Source organism: Azolla caroliniana, unplaced genomic scaffold, assembly GCF_043228905.1.
Source record: "Azolla caroliniana isolate FFs.n. ecotype wild unplaced genomic scaffold, voAzoCaro1.0.p SCAF_65, whole genome shotgun sequence".
Taxonomy (NCBI): Eukaryota; Viridiplantae; Streptophyta; class Polypodiopsida; order Salviniales; family Salviniaceae; genus Azolla; species Azolla caroliniana.
Window position 1 is genome coordinate 43,209 of NW_028230500.1, and position 23,776 is coordinate 66,984.

At 46.0% G+C, this 23,776-nt stretch overlaps 1 long non-coding RNA gene and 4 other non-coding genes across 5 annotated transcripts; all 5 read left to right on the forward strand.

Moving 5' to 3' along the window:
- Positions 1-747: 747 nt before the first annotated feature.
- Positions 748-820, forward strand: TRNAV-UAC (transfer RNA valine (anticodon UAC)). Its single transcript has one exon. It is a non-coding gene; the product is annotated as a tRNA-Val (tRNA).
- Positions 821-1,038: 218 nt separating this feature from the next.
- Positions 1,039-1,125, forward strand: TRNAS-UGA (transfer RNA serine (anticodon UGA)). Its single transcript has one exon. It is a non-coding gene; the product is annotated as a tRNA-Ser (tRNA).
- A 14,272-nt stretch (positions 1,126-15,397) lies between these two features.
- TRNAA-UGC (transfer RNA alanine (anticodon UGC)) lies at positions 15,398-15,470 on the forward strand. The gene has a single exon. It is a non-coding gene; the product is annotated as a tRNA-Ala (tRNA).
- Positions 15,471-17,332: 1,862 nt separating this feature from the next.
- On the forward strand, positions 17,333-21,944 carry LOC147849439 (uncharacterized). Its single transcript, XR_015531782.1, has 2 exons — positions 17,333-19,482; positions 19,516-21,944. It is a non-coding gene; the product is annotated as an uncharacterized LOC147849439 (long non-coding RNA).
- On the forward strand, positions 20,806-20,879 carry TRNAR-UCU (transfer RNA arginine (anticodon UCU)). Its single transcript has one exon. It is a non-coding gene; the product is annotated as a tRNA-Arg (tRNA).
- Positions 21,945-23,776: the final 1,832 nt, after the last annotated feature.

Genomic DNA, 23,776 nt, shown 5'->3' on the forward strand with positions numbered 1-23,776 from the left:
TTCCAAGCTCTTTTGCCATTTCCGAGTGAAAAGATTGCTGCTTTAAAGTGGAAAGAAAAGTGCAAAGCATCTTCTTGCCAGTGATTCATCAAGATTGCCGCCGGCTCGGTTTAAAGTGAAAAGAAAAGTGCTGCTTTGCTTTGCTTTGCTGGATTCGCAGATTATGGCCAGAAGATGATATTGCCTTCTTGCATGATCCTTCTGAATTTTACCAACGGAATTTCGAAATTCCAGCATTCAATTCTTTCCGCAATCTGAGCCGCATTAAAGATTATCGTATAATAATCCATGAATATTCAGGCCTTCTTGAAAGTTCAAAAGAAGAACTTTGGTAGCCATTTATATTACACTTTTTACCGCTTCTTCTTCTTCCGCAGTGCAGTTTTCTTGCGCTTCATGAAGAAAAGGTGCTGTTTGAAATTGTAGCTTGAATCTTATCGGAAAACTAACTCTAGGCCTTCTTGATGAACAGCTATGGATAATACGGCGGAAGTTGCTTGCGGGGAAGAACCAAGGTGGTGGATGAACCCGCTGCTTCATCAGCGCGATGAAGACGATTAACGCTACTTATCGGCTACGGTAAAGTCAGACGGCCCGATGGGGGAGTTGGTAGCAGAAGCTAGACAATTGCGGCGCGGCCCAACAAGAAAAGAAGCGGATTGACGTGGCCGTAGAAAGAATGGATAAATTTCTATGTGACCTACAGAAAACAGAGCCGGCGAGACTCCGAAGTATCGCCGGCACTCCGGGTAATTAGCTCAGTTGGTAGAGCGCCTCGTTTACACCGAGGGAGTCAGCGGTTCGAGTCCGTTATTGCCCATGGTTGTAAACTTGGTTATTAGGACGCCTTAGTTCCTATCAATCTAAAATAGAATGATCAATTACCACGCTTAACCTTTCTGGTCGGAGGGGCCAAAGAGGAGGCCCTGCGGTACAACCTATTTGTTTTCTGAAGGCGTTGCGTGCGATTTACAAAGACCTGAAAGCTTGGCACGCTTTCCCGTTGATTATTGATGGCTCGTGATCTTGTCGGGAAAGGGATGGATGTCTGAGCGGTTTAAAGAGTCGGTCTTGAAAACCGAAGTATTCGGAGAGATACCGGGGGTTCGAATCCCTCTCCATCCGTGAGTATGGTCATAAGTTAGCATTCCCACTTTCCCATCACCCTAACTTGATTTGGAAAGCATATAGGCATTCTATAAGCCTTCTATAAGAGCCTGAGAGGTTAAAAGGGATCGTCGTAAGCGGGCTCCATTGAGCAAGTCGCGCGTTTGCTTGCTTGCTTGCTTGCTTGCTTGCTTGCGGGAGAATCGAAAAATACGGGGTGGTGTTTCAGTTTCCTCTAATTGCTACGCCATCCGAGCCATTGGCGTTCTTAGCTCTATCCAGTTAGCAGTGAAAAAGGGTGGTTTCGAAATAAGAATCGATGTGCGGATATGATGGAATTGGTAGACATGCCAGGTTTAGGTTCTGGTGACCTTACTCAGTCGTGGGGGTTCAAATCCCTCTATCCGTAGCAGTTGGAACCTCAGAGTTATGCAATCATTAGGCCTCTAGTGAGAAATCAAATGGGTTTCTTCTCTCCCTTCAATCACTAAGCAGTCCTCCGTCGCCTGGAGAGTGATCCTCGAACGTGTATACGAGCCATCGTAATTACCCAATCACATATTTTAGGGCCCGAACCCGATCCAACGTACGTAGCCTCGAACCAATGAATCTGGTCACAAGAAACGAACGAAGCCCGAACCATACCTTCGAGACTGAACGACCCGAGGGGCTAACTGCCTGCCTGCAGAGACTGCACTTCCCAACTTTCTTTGGGAAAGGGACTGCCAAGAATCTGGTAAAAGAGTTCGAATGGTTCGGGGAACAATAGAAAGACGCTTTGGTTGCCATCGGACAACCTAAAGACCCGAACAGGGTTGATTTATATAGATCTGGTAATAGTGAAGATACTTTGTAGTTTGATATGAAGCAATCGTACACCGCCGTATAGAGTGGTAGGTCCTTATACACTCTCTTAAAATGGTTAACAACCAACGCAACCAAAGCAGCTGCTTTTGGTGAATGAAAGCAAAAGTAGCTTTAGATTCTATTCAAACTAGAATTCGTTTATTATTTAAAGATATGAGTTTGTTTGATCAAAGAAGAAAACAAGGTTTTCTTTGTATTAATAATATTTTCATTTATACCGCAATTTTTCTGCTGTCATACAATAGCATTAGAAAATGAGATATTGAAATTGAAAAAAAAGTGTTATAATGTAAGTTTAATGGTAAAGGCCGTGGCTATTTTGTTTTTCGATTAATTCAGACTCAAGAAAATCTGAGTCTGGGTCAATCTCTGTTGATAAACAATCTGACGGTAAAGATTTTAATAATAATAATTTAGACTCTGGAAAAGAGGCAATCCCTATTAATAAACAATCTAACAATAAAGATTCTAAAATATCGTAAGTATTTCAATCGTATATACATCGAAGGACGTTAAAATGTCTATTAGTTCTTTATCTTTCTTGAAGTGCGCAATAAACCTATCCTGCATGTTGGTTTGCCTTTTGTTGGTCAGCTTATCAATCAAAAAGGTCCAGCGAGTTATTATAGATTGATCTCTCGTCAACAAATTGTTCGATCATTTTTTGCAAGTATTCCTTCCTTCTCAAGAAATCCGCCGAATTTGTTTGGCCCAATCCATCGCTTATCATTAATCTTTCCTTACCTCTCTTTTCTTCGGCTTCAAGCTTAACCTTTGCTTCTTCGAGCAATTGGCACACGCACGGTTTGAACGTACAAATTCCTATTTGAATATATTTCTTATGAGATTTATCTAACGCTGACCGCCAGAACATTATTCTTGATAATAAAGTTAGAAGCAGGCAAAAGAAATTCTTCAACCTCTGCTTCGCTATCGCCGTCACTATAGGGCTCTTCGCAGTCCAGGTCATCAAGTTCCGCCACAGCGAAGGCCTGTAATCTGAGACATTGTACACAGGATCGATGGAGTCGAGCTAGCCGCTTCATCGTTGAGATTAACCTTGAAAGGGCACGCACGGTTTGTTGTTTGCAGAGTATTCTCCAGGAGCAACGGTGAATAAACTCTCTGGAAACGAATCTTCATTGTTGTTAGGTGTCTTTTTCCAATGACTTAACAATGCCGGCAAAGACTTACTCCGTTGTTTTTTAACAAGTTAGACAGGGAGGGTATAGTGCTTTTTGTGCTGCTTTTGTGCCCCCATGTCCGAGGGGCGGGCTCAGATGCCCCCAATTATCAGTAGGGAAGGGAGTGCGAACTTTCTTCATTAAATTCACGTAGCACCAAATTCACACCAGAATCGAATTCTCGCTTTCTTTTTTTTTGGCAGGTCTCATTGTCAATATTAGAATCATTAAGCATTCGAACGATGGATTACCAATTACTCGATTCTGCGATGTAGGGTGTGTGCTGCTAAAGTGTCTAACAGCTCTTGACCCCAGCTCATTACATGTTTTCAATGGTTCACCGCCACCTATAATGCGCGAAACTTCTATTGGCCTCTGCCGGTTTATGAAGATCATCCCTTCTTTTACGAACATTTCCCTTTCTTTGATAAGCATCCGGTATCTCAGCAGATGAACATTAATCCAAGCTCTGGCTATTTCTGCTCATAGTACGTCATTTGACAGCTGCTTCCATGATCCGACGAAAAGCTAAGGTTTCTTAACGTTCTTTGGCAATAATCTTGAGTACATTACGAGTAGTCCCTGCGATTCTCACTTTCTTGATTTCGCGAGTAGGCTTGACATTCTCTATGGCGTTAGCCAGGAGTGTGATAACATGAACATCGGGTTCAGTTCAGGAAAGACGAGAAGAAGTTTAGGAAACAATAACACGAGATTTTGTTCTTTTACCATCAATCATACAAAAGTGGACTAATTTCTTGATTAATCTTTTTTGTTTATTATCCACTCCCCAGATGTAGCTTAATCTCTCCGAGCAGCTGTATGTGCTTCCTTCACGGCCTCCCTTGGGTCTGGGTGACAAAAGCCCTGCTAGATGGGCGCAGAAATATTTGCAATGGGATCGAAGCGGATGGCTTTCCGTTCCAAAAGTTTCCGCCGGTCATTCTGAAAGTCTTCCCGAAAAATTAAACCGGTCTGAAGGCGATGAGCGAGAAAAGCAACCATTCCCTGATTTGACCTTTTTATTCGTATCGAATTCTTAGGTTTCTCTGTACCATGTTTTAGTCTGCCTCATCTTCAATCCGGGATTCCCTACGAATCTTTAACTCCTCGAATACGATGATAATTCACACCTAACGAATCTTTCACTCTACCTCCTCTAGCCGTAACCGCAGGATGCTCCTATGAATTATAACCCTCGCCAAAGATGTGAGCAATGATATTCCTTCAATTGCTTGAACGTGCCTTGGCTATCTTGCATAAAGCCAGATTAGGTTTTTTTAGTGTTCTTGTCGAAACACGCGGGCGTACCCCAAACTTTTAGAGACATTAATTCGAAGCTCAAGTACATGTTTTGTGACGTTTTGCCCTTCTACAATGACGAAGCAATTAATTTATGGTAGGCGTATTTCGCAATCTGTGTTTTTCCTTCTGCGTGCGGCCCCGAAAAGCGTTCATCATGCATCCGCCCGCTTGACACAGCACTCACCCCTTGACATAACCGAACGATTACCTTTCGGTTGGCGGTAAATCGTTTAGGTCAAGCAACCTGGACTCGCCACTACCGTACCTAGGGCCGTCCATTGCGATTATGCCGAGGGCGTCTGCCGTAAGCCTAGCAAAAGAAGAAGATATTGTTGTGATCTGGGAGGCGCGCGCCGTAGTAGCTGGGGTATCGGTTCTTTCCTCCTTTTATTTTCCCGGTCGGTGCTCTCACCCTCGAAGAAGCATCGATCGGACGATCGCAAGGCGGCATTCTGTTTACGAAATTTCCATCGGCGGGCGTGCGTGAGAGGGGTCTGGACGCCGTTTTCTTCCGACCAGAACCCCATTAATTATGACGTTCAACATCACAGTATGCTCAATTCATTGAGGTAGCCAGTCAAAGGCTACTGGAACGCCGAATACAGAAACTACCCGAGCTAATGATAAAGGCGGGAAGACTTTCCGTCCAAGTCTCATTGGTTAATCATAACAATGTCATAGAAATGCTGCGCAAACCCATATATATACGAACGGAAAGAAAATAACCTTTGTGCCAAACCAGATTGAGCCCGGAATTCCCTGGAAACTAGGAAGATCTAAAATGGATGGCCAACCTCCCGGGAAAGGCGGTGTACATAGACTAGGAGAGTGAGGGCGCGGCTCTGTGGCCCTTAGCCCAATAGGTGTATCCACACCCTTCTCAAAGAACCGTACGTGACACTCTCGCGTCATACGGCTCCGTCCCGGGAATATTGAGTTTCCTCTTCTCCAACCAATGCAACGTTTAGGTCTTCGAATCCGATCTCTCTCTCGCATGGATGTCTCGGTGGTGGTTGGCACAGCAGCAGCAGAGTGGGATCGACTTACAGTTCAGGCTGGCCTACAAGGCGGTTCATCAAACCCGCCAACCCCTTTTTCATCATGAAGGCCTTCATGATGAACCGGTTCATCGGCTTAGAGCCCGCATAGACGGAGAAAAATCTCTAAAGTGAGTGAGTCCCCAGGAGAACAATGAGAGGTAGGTGGTCAAAGGCCGAGCGAGAAAGTTCCTGCCTGCCTGCCTGCCTGCCTGCCGGGGGGAGAGATTGAAGCCACTCAACCTACAGAAAGGGCAGCTGAAAACAACCAACCGGGTTTGTGCTTGCTGCTGATAAGCACACTTTCTTTAGGTTTTAACCCAGCAGAGAGAATGCGATAGCATTAAAGTGGGTTGGCTACCAGACCAGGGTACTCCTCCCTCCTCTAACTTGGAATTGATAGCGGAGCGTTAGTAGGGAGCTGTGAGATACGGTGCTTTACCTTCTGACTCCGAGAACGAATTTTTGGAAATAAACAGTACCATCACTTCTCCCGCGGGCTCGAGCAAGGCGCCTGACAAGAGGCGCAGCGAGTCTTTCTCCGACCATTCCAAAAAGATCCCCTTTAACGTAACGTAACGAACAAGTTTTCAGCAGAAATCCCTCTTCGCTGGGGGTTAAGTCGCCTGGTTCAGACTCAATTTGCTCATGGGACGCCAGTAGCAAGCAAGCAAGCAAGCAGTCTCTCGTCCGCAACAGGAGTACATGGGGCTGCCGTTGTCTCGGTGATTCTGTTTTGCTAGCCTTTCAGACTAGTGTCTACCACTGTTGTTGGTGAGTCTTCTCTCCCAGGACCAGAATGATTACCCCTGTCCAATGAGTTTACATTCATCCCTGGATGTCGGGTACTGTTTCCTTCCCCGCCATCTTTGTAGCCGTCACCTGTAATCCGTGCAAGTGTGTCCGCACCCCCTGGAGGAAACGAGAAGGGATTTCTCGGAGCAACCCTCCCTGGTTCCAGACCTAAGAGCGCACTTTCCCATATGAGCATTCGATAGTATAGGTCTGGGGAAGAGTTGCGGGATAACCACCTGAGATATCCTCCTAATCTTAGATAGGTCGTCCGACGGGTTCGCGGTTCATTGCTGTGCTTACACACCAGGCTACCCCTCTTCGAAAGCTTCGCGGGACCTACTAGTCTTCAGATCGTCGCCCGGAGGAGTTTACTGCACAAAGCCCTTGAGGGGACGCTGGCTCCTGCAGGGAGCGGAAGCCCAACGAATGTCGGATGCAAGGCTCCGCACCTCATTAAGATCGTATTAGCATATTCTCCCGAAAGAGAGGGAGCAAATCCCATTAAAAGATATTCCGCATTATAGCCCACGACTGATTCAACTTCTACTTCTAGTAGATCAGACGGAGCTCGATTAGTTTCTACTGAGCGAAAGATAGAAAACAGAATCAATACGGAGAACAAGAGAATGCGAAACCATATCTGCTCTTACGCTATGACAATCTCACTAAAATTACAAAAACCTACACAAATTAGTGCAGTAATGATAATAGGACCAATAGATACTTCGTACAAAACCATTTAGACGGCAAATCATGATACTCCTGAAAAAGCATATTTGGAATAAGGAGTGAAGCTGCTTTTCCACCAATCAACAGGATCAGTGTACGCTGAGTCCTCTCCGAACCATACGAGCACGTCGCCGCGCATACGGCTCTCTACCCCAACAACTTGCTTTAGATCGCCCGGGAAACCCGCCCGTCGATGTTCCTTCCGTAGAGGCACATTGACACGTGGTTGGCGGGGAGGGCAAAGCCGTACGTGATAGTCTACCACCATCTGGCTTTCTTTTTCACTCCGAGAGGTCCGACGTAGTTGCAGGGGTTCGTCGTCTCCTGCTTCTCTGTCGTCCTCTTTAGTTTAGCGGAGTGGAAAATTCTGACTCAGCGCCTTCATGATGAACCGGCGCGCGCGCGCGCCTTCATGCATGATGATGAAAACCGCTTCTTTTCTTTTCTTTTCTTTTCTTCGGCCGCCATAAAGCAATGCTTTATAATACCTCGCTCCGTACCCTTCCGTCCCGTTTGGGCTTGGTTCTGGCCCCCCTCGAGTACGCCCGTTCTTGGCGGTCGTCCTCGTGGTTCGTTCCCAGCAGGCAGGACTCGAGAGGAGCGGGCCGGACGTCATAAATCCAGGTCCTGCGGTCTAGCCTTAGCCCTCGGTAAGCAGATCGATCGCTTCGTGTTCTCTCTCTGAATTTTGTGGTATGTCCTGTTCTTTTAGTTAAAACTGCTTGCTGGAGATCCACCAAACGACGATCAATTCTATTCCGCATTGAGTCAGGTTTCGGGGATTCGAGTTTGCAGATTGCGTTGAGTAGAATCTGCCGAAGCTAGGCAGACATCCAGACTCCTTTCCTGCTGCTAGAAGAAAACAACGTGGAAAAAGAAATAAAGACTTTCCTCTTCCCTGAAAACTAGCGTCTTCCCCGTGCGTGCGTGAGGGGCCCCTTTCGGGGCGGGTACTATGAGTCCTCTGACTACCTGCCAGAACAAAATCTGGCTGGGTTTCGCCGGTATCACCTACGGCTCTCATCCCAGATGTCCTGGAATGCAGTAAATCGGGATGTCGTTCAGTCTCTTGTCCCCAAGAGGATGGGTAATGTGCCTTCATGCAATGGTTGCTCCAATCCGATCTGGCCGGCAAGCAATCCCAGCTGGCAGAAAACAAGACAGCGTACAGTCGTTCGCTCGGCACAGAGGTACAAGGATAACTGTAGGTCGTTGGCTACCCAAGGAGACTTCAATTCGCTAGGACGGCACCTCATCCTGATCCACAAGGTTGGTTCTTCCACATGGTGTTGTTAGGTACTCCCTGGGAAGACAGGATCGACCTTCAACCATGCTTTTACGGCATGCTCTTCCTTTCTTCCTGAACTTCTTTGAACGTATCCCTATCCCCTTTTAGCCTCCTACACAAGAACCCCCCCTACCCTTCAAATCGCGAGTCAAGCCTATTACTAGTTCTGTCGAAGAGCCCTACACCCTGTATAGAGCAGATCATTCCACACTACAAACAATTTGACCACATGGGCGGGCCGGGCTGGCTGCTTTAGTACCACAGGTGACTGAACGGCCGCCCTACTAGACCGACCCACTGTAATAATCCCATAAACCCCTGGAGAAGATATAGCAAATAGATAGAATGTACCTACATTTGGATCCGACAATACCATACCATAATCAGAAAGTGTAACAGCCCGAGCAACCAAACTTAAATAGGGGTCAGTCAATGCTGCCCTCCAAACCGTACGTGGCAATCTTTTGTCATACAGCTCTCACTCGGAACACCTTAATTGCTTGCTTGCTTGCTTGCTTGCTTGCTTGCTTGCTGAGAGTATTGCCGTCCCTTCCGTTTCGAAGAATTGTTCCTTATTCTCAACGCCGGCCGGCCGCATACGTACTGGCCGCGTTGAACTAAGGTTTGTTCTGACTAGTTGCCTTCGCGGCTCGGCCAGGTTTCTGGCATTCCTCCCTCGCTACTATGCGACCTCTGAGACCGCGCATCGTTTACTAGACAATGCGAAGCGGTTACTTCCCGTGGTTGCTCTCTTTTCGTGTCTTTGCCTTTCGAGGACGGAGTAAGCGCTACGCACTTCCCTGCTTCGCCCCGTCAGAGCACCCAATGGTTACAGGTCTTTGCGCACCTGCTCGATTGTTTAAGTCAGTTCCTATGCTGGAATTACTTGTGGCTGGCTGTCCGGCAACCTTGACCGCTTCATGTGGAAGTCAAGGCTTTCGCCCAAACTGGGCCCTGGATTACTCCGCCACACACATACTGACGTATTCTGTTCGGGATACGTAGCCCTTACTCAGGCAGTAGGTACGTACCAAGTGAGTCAATCTAACCTTTCTCGCATCAGCTGAGAGACACCACCGAGGAGGGCTAAGCCGTCCTTCCTTCGGGGACCGGGGAAACCGCTTTGCCCGGCTTCGCCCCTTTCCGACTAACTGCTCGCGAACTCGATGGATTATTAGCCCAAGATGTTGTATTGGCCCGCCGTATATACTTCCAAGTCAAACATCTATGTTGGTTGTAGAAGGGTATTCTTCCGGAAAGAAAACGAGCCTCGCACGGCGCACCGTAGATGTAATTACCAGAACCATTACAGAAAGAAAGAAATTAGCACTTGGAGGTGGAATAGGTTCTTTTAAAATTGATTTCAAACCATCCGCTAAGAGTTATAACAACCCAGATGATCCCACCACATTAAGACCCTTTCAACGTTACATGGAAGCCATGACTTTACGTTCGACTGACACTGGAAAGACTACTCCTGGTAAAAGTAATATGATGATTCCAAAGATTTTAGCTAGGAGACGAAGGATATACGGCTTCGTTTCGTCAACTAAGATAGGTTTCAAGAAAATGCCTTCAAAGCAGCATTAGAGGGACTTGCGTTGGCTTTCTTTGCCAACACAAGGTCTGTTCTTGATATTTATGGCAGTTCTTTCTTTCGTTGGCCGTTAGCGGCGGAAAAAAGTAGTCAATGAAATAATGTCACTTGATAGGCCTCTGACAACGACGTTGCCGACAACCAACCTCTTGAGAAAGGTAGTAAGGATCAAGGTGTGGATGATGTTATTGATGTTGCGACCCAGACCGACATGGATGGTATTGATGTAGGAGTTCAGACGGATATCTTATTATACCAGCAGGTGCAACTACTCAATTTATTGAATTCTTACCGGGCCGTAAAGAGCAGCTCGGCATTGAGGGAAAGCAGGAACCCACCCCACGAGTTTCCTTGAACAGTCTGCAGGAATTGACAGAAAATCTTGTAGATAGAATGGCCGCCTTGACTTCCGAGGCTCGATGAAACGGGCTGGCTGCTATGAAACTGCCCAACCTACTTAACTCAGGGGTTAGAGTATCGCTTTCATACGGCGAAAGTCATTGGTTCGAATCCAGTAGTAGGTAACTTGATTTTTCATGCATGGTTTCACTAACCAAGTACCGAGTTCCGTGTTTTCCAGCTTGCATTCGTCGTGAGCCAGAGCCAGTCCTTTGTCGATGGAAGACTCGCGGATGAAGCGGTTCATTGCTGCTGCTTTCGTTCCGATACAAATTAGATAGACCGAGCACTATACATGCCGCTATTGCTTCTATGAAATAAAGTAAATGGGGGGAAGGTCGACCCGCTTTCTACCAGGCGTGCGGAAAGCGATGAAAACCTAACTAAACTAAAGGTCCAATTTTCTGGCTGCCTTATGGTTGAAGCAATGTTCGGTGGCCCGGCGACTAGTGGATGTGGGACGTGTAACTATCCGATTCTGAAACGAACGCCGATGGTCTCATTGACCCAATTTACCGAGAGAGAATTCCGCTAACCATCGTAAGGTGATTAGGTCTGCTGGTTTTCATCGGGGCGGTCCTATGAGATGATTAGAGTGTATCTCATCACATTCCAGATCTATCAAATAATCGATTGTAAAAGAGTAATGGATACGGAGAGTTTGACTCATTGAGAGTAGGGCGCAGAAAGTCAAGTCTTGCGATACTTCTCAAGCCAGCCCTTCGTGGTGCCTGACGGAATTGTCTAAAGCTGTTCTCGGCTCTGGTAACAGAGTTCGCTCCGAAGCTGTCTTGGCTTTTTTTTTGGCCCTCACCGCCTCATGAAGACGAATGAATGGGCCGCATAGATATTCTTCTGCTAATCTTCTCGAAAGCGGCGCAGTAGTAGCATCTAGGTGTGCAAATGGTTGTAGCGGGGGCTAGGTCAGTCAGATCATCCGCAGGTGCGCTTGAATGGAAGTTATTGATCTGGAATTCTTTCCTATAGAGACCTGGCCGGCCGGGAAGAACCAGTTGATAACCCACGGCTTGCTTGCTTGCTTGCTTGCTTGCTTGCTTGACGGCCGAAGAAGCGGTTTTCATCGGCATTCTACCTGCCAAAAAGAAAGCAGAGACTTCTGATTCCGCGATTTTGGGCGAAGCGGAAGATGTTGTCAATGAATAAAGGTACAGCTTGCTCGTTGACATCTCGGAAATATTCTGCCATTGTTGGGGCTAGGTTGAGCCAACTCTCATACGAGCTCTTCAACAGAGCTAGTCCGAAAAATTGATAAACGTTAAGAACAACCCTCTTTCATGCATGTTGGAACAAAACCCTTCAATTCATCACGGCTTACAGTCTACCGGAATAACCTGCCATTATTCTATCGATTTCCATCCATATAGGAAATCCGTATCTTTTATTTATCAATTCCTCTCCATCTATGTCACCCACTACCAGTTTAATCCCGCTCCTAGTTCACTTGGTGACCTCGAATGGAGGACACTTAGTACTGAATGCTTGGTAATCCCTAGTGGAGATGACTTATGATTTCGTGCCCAATCTAGTGAACGAATAAATTAGTGGCGTTTCGAAATAATAGTCTTCTCTCCCGATCCTCGTTACTTTTACCTTTCCATTATTTCGTAATTTGTAAGGTATGGTACTTTATAGTTTTATGGTAATAAGTCATTCTATTATTATTTTGGGTTCTCTATTCTCTCTTTCTCTTGGAACTATCGTAGTGGGGTCTTAAACACATGGGCCTCATCCTTTCAGTCTCTTATTACTGCCGGGTGTACCTCCACCGTTAGCGCCTTTCCCAGTATTTTCGGAGTTAATCCTCTATCGTTTTCGTGCACTAAGCTTAGGAATATGTTTATTTGCTAATATGATGGCTGGTTATAGTTCAGTCAAGATTTCGAGTGGCTTTGCTCGGACCATGCTATCCATGAGGGGTATCTTGCTATTAGCACATCTCGCTCTTCTTTCGATCGTATTTGCATCAACTGGTTTAGAATCAGGTGTAGTTATTTTATAAGCTTATGTCCCTATAATCCCGATTCGTATTCATTTGAATGATGCAATAAACCTTCATTGACATGGAAAGAGAAACGGTTTGGTTTCGTCACCAAACCGTTCTTTTCTATATTGCAAACAAATCTGCCACGCTTAGCTTATTGGTTCGTTGCAACGCCGTCTGCCGTTACGTATCGCACCTTACATTACATGGTGGTTTCTTTTTTGGTAAATAATTTTAGTAAGTTTCATCATCATACCTTTTTGATTTGAGGCGGTCACTTTACCTACATTGGTAAATGATTTTTGTCCTTATACTCTAACCTGTACAATTATTGTATTGAAAGGTGGTATCTCACATTCTCTTAAATGCTAAGCAAAGAATAGGTTTGTAATCAAGGGAAATATGACAGATAGTCGTGGGAAATGAAGTAATAACAGAGGAATCGAGTGTTTCATAATTAATGAGAAAAATCATGTGTCACATCACATAAAAAATGGATTGTCTTTCTAACGGAATACCTCTGGAATACCTTACCTGAAGGGAAATAACGGTACTAGGAAAAGAGAGAGAGATCCTTGCCTGGGCTGCTGGGAGAGTTTCCCACCTATTTATTCTATTTACGCCCTATAATAAATAAGGGCATTCCGGAGATCGAGGCACCTTGTTGTTGTTGAAGTCCTTTGACAACAATTCTATCCACGCACTGCCTATTTGTACGCCGAATAGCTAAAAACCAACAGGCTCAAGCTGCTTTCTGCCCAACCTCTTCTTCTTCTTCTTCTTCTTCTTCCTTAAACTAAATTTAGAGATTTAAGGCGTTACGAATCAAAAAGTCAGAAAAAGATTCCGACGGCCGTAACAGCTCGCAACTACCTGGCCACCAGCTTCTAGGTTCAAAAAGTAGCGACATGAGCCCCCTAGCGTCTTTCGACGAGCTAACCAGATTTTCCTGAAGAAAAGCTAGTGAACCAAGTCCTCCTTAGGCATTAGGCCCCGAAGTCTGGAACAGCCGAGGACTGGAACCAGTAACCATCGGTATCTGGCGTATATCAAGTACTACCCTTTCCAGTGCCCTAATGATGTCTGAAAAGACAGAATAAACAGCCTTAAACTTTCAAATACTAGGTCCAAGGCCTCCATCCTGCCAAGACGACAGATTGCACAAGAAAGGGCCGAATGATTCAATATCCGACTCTTCTTTTAATATCTCAGCACGTGACGATATGTCCAGGACGCAAGTTAGCGTGAACTTTCGGCGTGGGTATTGTACTTATGCCCAACAACCAACAAAATTGAAGATCAAATAAACTACAGCAATTAATAGCAAACATATCTAGGTTGCTTGGACTGGTTCTCGAAAGAAAATAATAGGTGACCGGAGTATAGTGAACTCCGGCCGGCCTGAAGGATCCCTAAGTGGTAGATAAGACCACGAAAATATTTTAATAGTGATTTCTAATTTATGTCAACGCATAGTTTTCTCCTCTCCTCTCCTCTCCTCTCCTCTCCTCTCCAGCGGCTCTGTCGTCGCTACATGTAATTTGAAAGCAGCACTGTTTCATCTTAAGATTTATGGCTTGTTTAAAGTAATCGAAATTACCGTACACTTTATCGATTACAAACCCACACAAAGATGTCACTACGACATTGTAGTGATCTACTAGGACTTTCCTTCGTGCGTGAAAATTACTAGCTTTCTTCGCTCCTACAATGGGGGGACAACCTCTCTTTCCACTTCTTCAAGAAAAAGGAGTGCTCAACAGGAAGGAATAGGATCCCCTTCTTTTCTTTTCTTTTCTTTTCTTGCGGCACCCAATGATACGCGTTATATATCTCTTCTTTAGGGGCCTTGAAGCCCAGCTGCTTTTCAAGATACTCCCTTGGCTCTGCTGCTGTTTCGATGTACCCGCATAATACTATACTGCATCTTAATGTCATCTACCACCTTGATGGTCTTTAGTAGCGCTAGGGTTCTATTGTCGTACAGTGAGAATATAGCTCCGCTATAAGGTTCTTGAACAGGAACTCAGGATGAACCAGCGGATGACCCAATGACTCAAACAGGGTCTTCTTATACATATCTGATAGAGCTTTTGATACTGCGTGGTCTGAGAATCACTGTATACAGCGGCTTTTTCAGGAAAGCAAGCCTCTTCGCAGCAAGCATGGAAAACCACCTTATCACTCAGCAATGTGCATTGGTTGCTATCCGAGCAATTAGGGTTGGGTTTGACCAACTCTCTCTTGGAAAGCGAGAATTCTCGCCTCGTCACACTACACTATCAAGTCAAAGTTCCCAGACATGACCTTCCGGAGAAACTGGTAAATAGAATACGCGGTACGCCTGCGGCTCTCGGCGCCTCGACTGGATCCAGACCCCGCATTGGAACTTTCCTACGTAGGGAAATAACTATTTAGTTTGGGAGAGTGGTTCCCGGAATAATGATCTCTAAGAGCAAAAGTTGAGGGTTCGAATCCCATTTTCTCTTCTCTGAATTACGAGAGTGATACGAGTTGCTGTCTGCTGCTCTTGCCAACCCATTTCGTGAAATTCCCCTCTAGCTCAAGAAACGAGGTCATAGCCGAGCGGCAGGCCCGCCCTGCGTACTTCTCAACTCCTGAATAAGGAGCTCGAATCTACTGATCCGAGCATTCGCTCGTATTCTGAAAGATGTGTCGTACTAGAGGTGCCAATCAAGCAAGCGCAATCAACAACCCGTCTCCTTGGGGTTCTTGCAGAGAACAGGGTAAGGCGGCCAGAGGAGCGGAATGAAGTTTCAAGATGATGAGGTAGCCGGCTCTCGAGAAAGCGACTTCTCTCTAGCGCCGATACGATCGAAGTGGTAAACCAAAAGTGAACCTGCCAACGACACACCTTTATGTATGACATAGTTTCGACAGGACGGGATGTCTTAGATAAAGCCTAAACTCTGTAAAAAGAAGAAAGGGGGGCACGCACGCACGCACGCACGCACGCACGTATAAACAATAGCTCCTCCCGCAGCAAGCAAGCAAGCAAGCAAGCAAGCAAGCAAGCAAGCAAGCAGTGTTTGCCCATATGATACGTGTTGCATATGGAACGAGGATGGGGGCGTAGTTCAATCGGTAGAACGCATGTTTTGCAAGTATGAAGTTATCGGTTCAAGTCCGATCGTCTCCATTCGTATACAGATTGGCACATTAGATAGAAATCCAGCAGATCCCCCGCCCGGTTCCCCGGGCGACATACGTGCGGACAAAGAGCTGCCTGCCCTCACGGGCAAGCTAACCCGCCGGTTCATCCGGATGAAAACCAACCGGTTCATCCGGATGAAAACCAACCGGTTCATCAAACCCGCCAACCCCTTTTTCATCATGAAGGCCTTCATGATGATGAAAACCGCACGCAGATTATGGCCGGAATTGCCAGGGCAGGCTTGTTGCCTGCGCGCACGCACCCCTTCATGCGGAATTCATTGAAACCAGACACACACGGCACGAAGGCGAGAATTTTGATATCAGGACCAGCGAGCGTGCACTACCTCCCGACCTAACTTTTCTTTTCACTCCCGCCGGATGATGAAAACCGCTTCTTACCGCCCGCTTCTTTTCTTCGGGCACGAGTCCAGAAATGCATGCTGGTGGCGCCCGCCCTTTTGCTTGCCTGCATGAAGGCCAAGAAACTGCCATGAATATCGAGAACAGACAAGGAAGAGCAACAGAATATAAGTACGATTTACGCGCGAATTGATTTTATTTGCTATTTCAATTTCTAGCGTTTTGAGTTTGGAATGAATAATAATATATAATGAGGAAATATTAGTAGCTGTTCGTCTAGTGGGTTTTGTTTCCCTTAGTCAAAACACTCTAAGTGACATTTTCAGAGCGACTTTTAGGGCAAAAAGCGAAGCTATTTAAACAGATTTATAGCATTTTCCCAGTTCCTAGGAAGCTCTGTGGTCTGAGCCCGAGGAATGGCATGAATTACTATTACTCAGTCTGCGTTTAAGTACGTAAATGATTGCGGAATCCTTTTTCAATGGGATAGTGGAGCGTCGCGCATTGTCGTACGAATAAACAGTATAAGCCTCGCTGTGTTAAGAAATGGAACTTTAGTTGAAAGCACCGTTAGCCATTTGAGAGCATTCTCGCCTCTGAGAATAAGACGAGATAGTGAGTCGTTCCCGCTCTCCAGTCAGTGACGAATTTGGCGGCTTTTCCAGCAGCAGTGGAACGAAACATCAGTCCACACTGATCTAACCGAGCATGGTTTTCTTAGAAGGAGGGAAAGGGGGATTCCAGGAGTTAGCTGACACTTCCAAAGGAGGGGAGGAAAGCCGTAGGGAAAACTGCAGCGAAAAGAGCTCGGGTCCGCCCTATGCATGTAATAATGCTGCCCATGACTGGAGTAGCGAAATTATTGTCAAAAAGAGCAAGCAGAGCTCTTCTTTTCTTTTCTTTCCGCGCTGGCTGAGATGGATGATAATCCTTTGGCCCTGCCTTTCCTTTCACGGTTGTCTTGCCGCTGGGTGTCCTGGCAGAACCTTGCCATTCCACTCGTGGTAGGTGGTGAAATCTCTGTCTAAATCATCGAAGAAAAGTCGAGTCGATTTTTTCGTGCGTGCTGCATCGGTAAAAAACCCCCTAGGAATATGTCGTCTATTTGCCTGCCAACAAAACGATTACACTTCAGTCATACCTTTCAGTTCAGTGTTGCTCGAACTATGCTATCCATGATGGGTAGCACATCCTGCTCTTCTGTATCCACATCAATCGGTCCAGAACCAGGTGTAGCTATTTGAAAAGTTTATGTCCTTAATCTTTCAAGGAGAAAAATATGGCTGCTTTGCCCTCAACAGATCCATCGACTCCATTACTTGAGAGGGCTAACAGCCAGCCAGCCAGCCAGCAGTGGGCTTATAGTTTAATTGGTTGAAACGTACCGCTCATAACGGTAATATTGTAGGTTCGAGCCCTACTAAGCCTATTTACTTGCCATACCTAACTCGCCAGTCTTTCACTACTTTGCTGCGCCCAGCAAGCAAATTCCGTTCTCTGAGCTTTGCTTCTCTTCCTTGGTTACCACTGTATGGAGTATAGCCAAGCGGTAAGGCATCGGTTTTTGATACCGACACGCAAAGGTTCGAATCCTTTTACTCCAGGATCCTAAGGCGGCATTCAAAGCATTGCTCATTCATAGCCTTCTTGTCTGAGTCATTCTTCTCACTCGGCTTGGAAGGCATCGCCGCCTTTCATCGGCAACGCCGCATGCCTCGCTCTTCTTTCTTGGAGAAACGTTGCCTTTACGGAACGGATACTTCTTGCATGCATTAAGCCATGCGAAGAAGGAATGAGTGCAACCAAGTGCTACCATGTGCAAGGACTAGGCGAAGCGATGGACCCCGCACAGACAGTTAAACAAACGCCTTCAGCGATGAACCGCAGGCAGTGAGATACCAAAGATATGATCTATTGAGCAAGATCCAAGATCGACTGAGCCTGGAGTGATGGGATCTGAAAAACCAACCTATAGAGATAGGCCCAAGGTCTGACTTGGCTAGCTGTTCTGAAAGAAATAGGTGCGGAAAATCTAATTTGGTAATGTTTCAATGGAAATCCAACTAGATAGTGGCGAAGCTACGTCATTTTACTCTGATGCGTATCCTAACATACATACATACATAATAGTACCATGTACGGCATCGGTACTGATACCGATGGTTCTTTTGAATTATATGCCGCCTGTTCTACTCCAACATCCTCGAGATCTGGAAAGCAGAGTATTATGGATGAGGAAGAACCCTGGCAATAGACATGTATGGACTTGGAGAGAGGCCTATTCTAGGTCGTCTCGACTATTCCGGTGATAAAACAAGGTAAAGAGACCCGCAACCTCTTCGTACCAAGCCAGGTAATCAGGAGAAAAGGGATTCGAACCCTTAACCTTTGGTTTTGGAGACCATTGTTCTACCATTGGAACTATTCTCCTGAAATTAAATAATTACTTACGAGCCGGCCGGTTACTTTGCCTTTATTCCTTGGCGTTGAACCGTGCGGCTTCATCAAGCAAGCAAGCAAGCAAGCAAGCAAGCAAGAAGGCGGTTCATGCGGAAGAAGCGGTTCATCGTGCTTGCTTCATGTGGATTTCTAGGCCTTCATGCGGTGATATACAACGGCAGCAAGCAAGCAAGCAAGCAAGCAAGCATGAAGGCCGATATCGTCGTTCTTTGGCTTGTGCCTGCCTTTTGGCCGGCTTCATCCGGCCGGGCCGGGCCGGGCCGGGCCGGGCCGCCGCCCCTATTTATTTGATGAATCCCGTCCCGCAGTTTATGCTAAGACAGTGTGCGAGGGGCGCATATAGTCAGCTGCTCACAACCAACCTACTTTCGTCTTGAAATGCCTTCTTAAGGCACTTTCCTCTCACTAGGTGAAAAGAAAGGAGTTTGCAGAAACGAATTGGAAAGGACCTCAAAGAAAGCAGCAAACCAATGGTACGCTAATTTACTTGGTCCTATCGATTTCTCACGTTAATAATAACCAAACGTGAAGTGGCCCGGTTAAGGTAGGGTTGTAGCGCCTGAAATTGCCTACCTCTATGTATGAAGAAGATAATGAACCAAATGTCATCTAGCAGCGCCATACCACTTAAATGAGATTAAGGTTTGGCTCCGACACTCCAACATGCCGACCGAGAATTCCCGGAGAACAACACCGTTCTATGAAACATTCAAGGAAGGTTTGTGTGCACCGAAGGGGACTTGAACCTCTAACCACCTGGTTCGAAGCCAGGTACTCTATCCGATTGAGCTATCGGTGCTGCCTGCTGCTTTCAGAACACGCTTTCCCTGTCTATCTTTGGTAGGCGATTTGCTGGTTTCTGGAGCACCGCTTGTTTAGCAGGTGGATCCAGAGTGCCAAAGAAAAGAAGAGCGGTTTTCCGCTTCTTCCGCCGGCCGCAGGTCAGCCTCTGAGGGCGCATCCCGGGCTTGTCCACGTCAACGCTATAGGTGACTTGTTCAGGAGGCAGCTTTTCTTTTCGGGCTGGTCCTCGTGGATGGTTCTCTAACCTTCCACACACTGTTAAGGAATGACCTAGTCATGTAATAGGGTCTCTTAAAGGAAATTATGCGGGTAGGTACTTGCAGCTCATAGAGGGCACGCACGCACGCACGCACGCACGCACGCACGCACGGGTGTTGAGACTTCGCCAGCCCAGCCCAGCCCAGCCCAGCCCAGCCAACATGGGTGCTGCTTTCGCGCTCCTATGCAGCAGCAGAAAGCCATTCTGTTAATGAAAGCGGCGAGTCATGCCACGATGAACCGCTTCATCGAAAAGCGTTAGTGAAAAGTACAGCGCGCAGCCGGAATATTATTATTATTCGTTACTCATTTCATGACTGAAGCGCCAGCCAAAAAAACAAAACAAACAAAAAACTAGCACCTTTGAAAACAAAAGTGGTAGGGCCAGGAAGCCACCTGGCAATAGGAAAGTGCACGAATCGAGATCCGGCCTCTCCTCATTACGAAGAACCGGCAGATTCAGGTAGCTTGCCGGCCAAGTGAAGTGGTAGCTTGCCTAAGGCAGGTTCCTGTTCTTACAAGGGGTCTTCCGGGCTTCTGACAATGAATTTTCGAGGATTCTAGGGATAACATTGTTGAGCGAACACTGGACGTTGACATTTATAGGAAGGTACTACTTTGGGCGATCTTCAACAAAGTTGTGCTAATAGGCCTTCAAGCAAGTAGGAACCTGTATGTCGATAAGGTTTGTGCCTTGTTTAGGGATAGGTATCCGCTCTTGAAAATCACCGGCCCGCCCCTTCCACCCATCATAGTGCCCCCTCGTCCGTTACTTTACCTCAGTGCTCTCCTGCCCGCGTAACATTATGAAAGGGTTGAGAACAGCAACGGCGACGGTATAGCAAGAGAAAGCTAGAGAGAAAGGGCTATGGGAATGTGAAGGACTCCCTTCGTTGAAAAAGAAAGTGTCGATTGTCTATTCTTTAGGCACTCGCGGGAGACTAATCTCTCCTAGAGAACACGTGTGGGAAGTATTCGTTTCTAATAATCCCAAAGTCTTTAAGGTTTTGACCATTTTGTGTAACCATTAGGATGCTCCGAAAACACTGGAGTACAGGAAGGAAACACTGGTGTCAAAGCATTCTTTGGGAACCACATCCTGTTCTTCCTAGATGGATGATTTGCCCCGTTTGATGCCGTCGTGTGAAAGTTGTTTTCATGATTTAGGAATTCAACTGATTTTAGGTAATCCATCTTTATGTGGCACGACATGAAAGGTGCTATGAAAAACACGTAACCGACCGAATTACGTGAAATGGATAAATCAATCTGGTTAGGGCATTCTTTAGAACTTACTTCAGGAAGAATCATCCAGGGCTGCGGTTGCGGTTTCTTCTTTCTTGTATTCATAACTTTTTTCTATTGCTTTTTCGGCGAAAAGGCAAGCAAGTTTTACCTGACTTAACTGAAAAGCCTAGAAGTGTTTGTAATGCACAGCATCCTTAGCTCAGTCGGATAGAGCAACAACCTTCTAAGTTGAAGGTCACAGGTTCAAGTCCTGTAGGATGCGGAAAGTGCACATTAGATTATATACCTACGGAATGCTTTGCCCTTGTTCAGGGCGGGCTAGCGGGTTCTTCCTTTCAACCGAACCTGCATCATGCTTCGGTCACTTTTCGCTATATTGGTATATGGGATTACTTGCCCCTTTTCACTTCTTTTTAAACAGCCATGATTATAAAGAACCAATCTCAGATTTTTATGAAACCCTGCCTGAACTGAACTTTATCATGGCTTGCAGTCCACTTGAATAATTTGCTACTGTTCTATCAGTTTTCAAACGGATACATAGATTTTGAACATCGAAGAAAGAAAGCATATTATGCGCCGCTCTACCGTATGAAATGGAAAAAGGAAAGAAAGAGTATTATTCCAAAAAGGAAAAGAAAGTCATTTTTTAAAGATTACCGAATACAAGCGCACATTCGGGCTATTAGGGACCCCCAACTCCATATTATTAAAGATATTTATACGGATTTAGACGCGGAAGGGCTATTATTGATTTGGAAAAAACACTTTTATTCTTGAAGATTGCTTGTAATGCGATTGGATCTATCATTCGTAAGGAGGGCCATTTATTGTTGGTGAATATTGATCTTTTGTACGATGACACAATGAAAAAAATGGCGAGAAGGACCAATTAAAGTCATATCAATTCCAAATGGATTGGTGGTTTCTTAATCAATTGGGAACATATGAAACATGAAGAACGCTTTAAGTATTCATCCACGTGGCGGCATTCTAGTCTACGTTTTTTAAAGATGTAAAGATATTTCGAAGGACTGATAACATGCTAAATTTCAGATAGTTTAGTTATACCGAATGCACGTAAAGATTTCATAGCTATATTTGAAGCTAATTGATCATGAATATTTATTGCATTCCTGGTGGATTCTACTCTCCTAGAGGGATTACATAGGTTAGTTATTTATCTCATTCTGGTAAATAATGATTCCGTGTGGTTCACAAATCCATTTTGCTAATTGGTCACGAAAATAGTCATTCATTCGAAAAAGGCTTGAGAACCCAGCAGAAAAGCCAGTAAAATAAGGAAAATTCAAAAAAGAAAAAAGAATACCCACTAGAAAGGATGCTAGTTGCTGTCTCTCACCTCTTCAGAGCGGCACCAGAAATCAAGCAAGAACCAGTATTATTCGTCACCTTACTATGCGTCCCTTTGCCATTCTTTGCGATGGCGAAAGCGGCTCCAGATGAGAAAAAGAGCCCAGCACAGCCCTGGAATTTGGGCTTGATACACTGGGAGGTTATAAACAGTCACACCCGCAGAGAGCGGCTGGGCGGTAAGTTGGAGGGAGTTTTCTGCAACAACTTTAACTTTCGCAGCTAACAGAAATCTCCTCTGTCCTAGAAGATGACGTTAGATCAAACCTATGCTCTCAGGCGCTTCTAACGTCCTACAAAACCGAAATCAAGTCAACAACGCCGCAAGCAATTAGTGACCTCAGTTCAGCTAGCAGGAAATATGATACTGGGATAGGGTAGCAGGCACTATCGCGAGGCGCTCCCCTATCCCAATGGGACTACAGGAAAGTCCGCAATGCAATATTGTGGAGAATGAATTAACCCCATTAAGGCAACCACGAAAGCATACCGCTTACGGTTTGATGAGTCTGATCTCGAGCGAGAATGAATTATCATTTTGTTCTGAGAATTCATCTGTTGGCTCAGCTCCTGGGGATGTAGAGGGCTAAAAGTAACAACAACTTGGTTATGGAAAATTGTCTTCAATTAAGTCATTTTTTATCCTATACGTCGGGGCGGGGTCCGCCCCCTCCCACGCCAATTGAACCAGTTAAAGGGAAGACAAGATCGACCCTCAACCATGCTGCTTTTACGGCATGCTCTTCCTTTCTTCCTGTGCTTGTTCTCTTCAGTCTAAGCTACGTAACTCCTCCCTTCAGTCCAAACCTTCGTCCCAATTCGTAAGCCTTCGCTTGACCGCAGTCCCTCGGTAGAAATGGGTTTGGTTTTCCCATAGCCATGATCTGTAGCCATCCTTTGTCCTATTTGTCAGTTGCGGATAACGGGAGTCGAACCCATATCCTCTGCTTGGAAGGCAGATAATCTACCGTTAATCTATATCCGCCTAAGTTTCGTTTCCGAAAGGAGGGGTATTATGAAGAAAGAGATCATTCCTATAATACAAATCGGCCGAAGCGCGGGGCCTTCTATGCGCGCGCAAAGACTTTGCCCCGCTCAAGCACCTAGTAGAATGCGAGTGATGGATCATTTGTGTTCAATTCGTTTCATATACGATAATTCATGGAGCTTGCTTGCTGCGTGGGCCATCCCCAGCAGTAATGGTTGAGGGCCGGCGTAAGCTATCGATTAGCGCCTAAGCCGCTTGGTTGGCACCCGATCTCTCATCACTCAATCTCGGGAAGGGAAAAGGGCCTAGAAAGAAAGTCTTATGTCCTTGCAGCAAGCAAGTCGCAGCAATGCAATGAAGGCCTTCGCTTTGTCGTCGTCTTTCGATCTATACGTTTTTCGAACTCCAATGCTTGCTTGCTTGCTTGCTTGCTTGCTTGCTGCTTTAGGCTTTAGCGAGGTTCATGAAATCTCGAAGAAAGCAGCAAGCAGCTGGGGTCTTTGAATAGTTAACGTCTCACAGGTCATGAGGCGGCTCGAAAGTCAAAGAATGTATATGATACTAACCGTACATTTTCCCTTCCCGCGCTGGTAGCTCAACTGTTAACCGCTTCATCCGCGATTGGTCTACGGTTTCAATCCCTTCATGCGCTTCATGAAGAAGCGCTTCCTCCTCGCGCATAGCGCTTCATCCGGCCGGGCCGGGCCGGGCCGGGCCGGGCCGGCATTTACCCAACTTGGAATTAACTTCATCAAGTCAGTACAGTTAACGAAAGGACGCTGGCGCTTCCCTTTGAG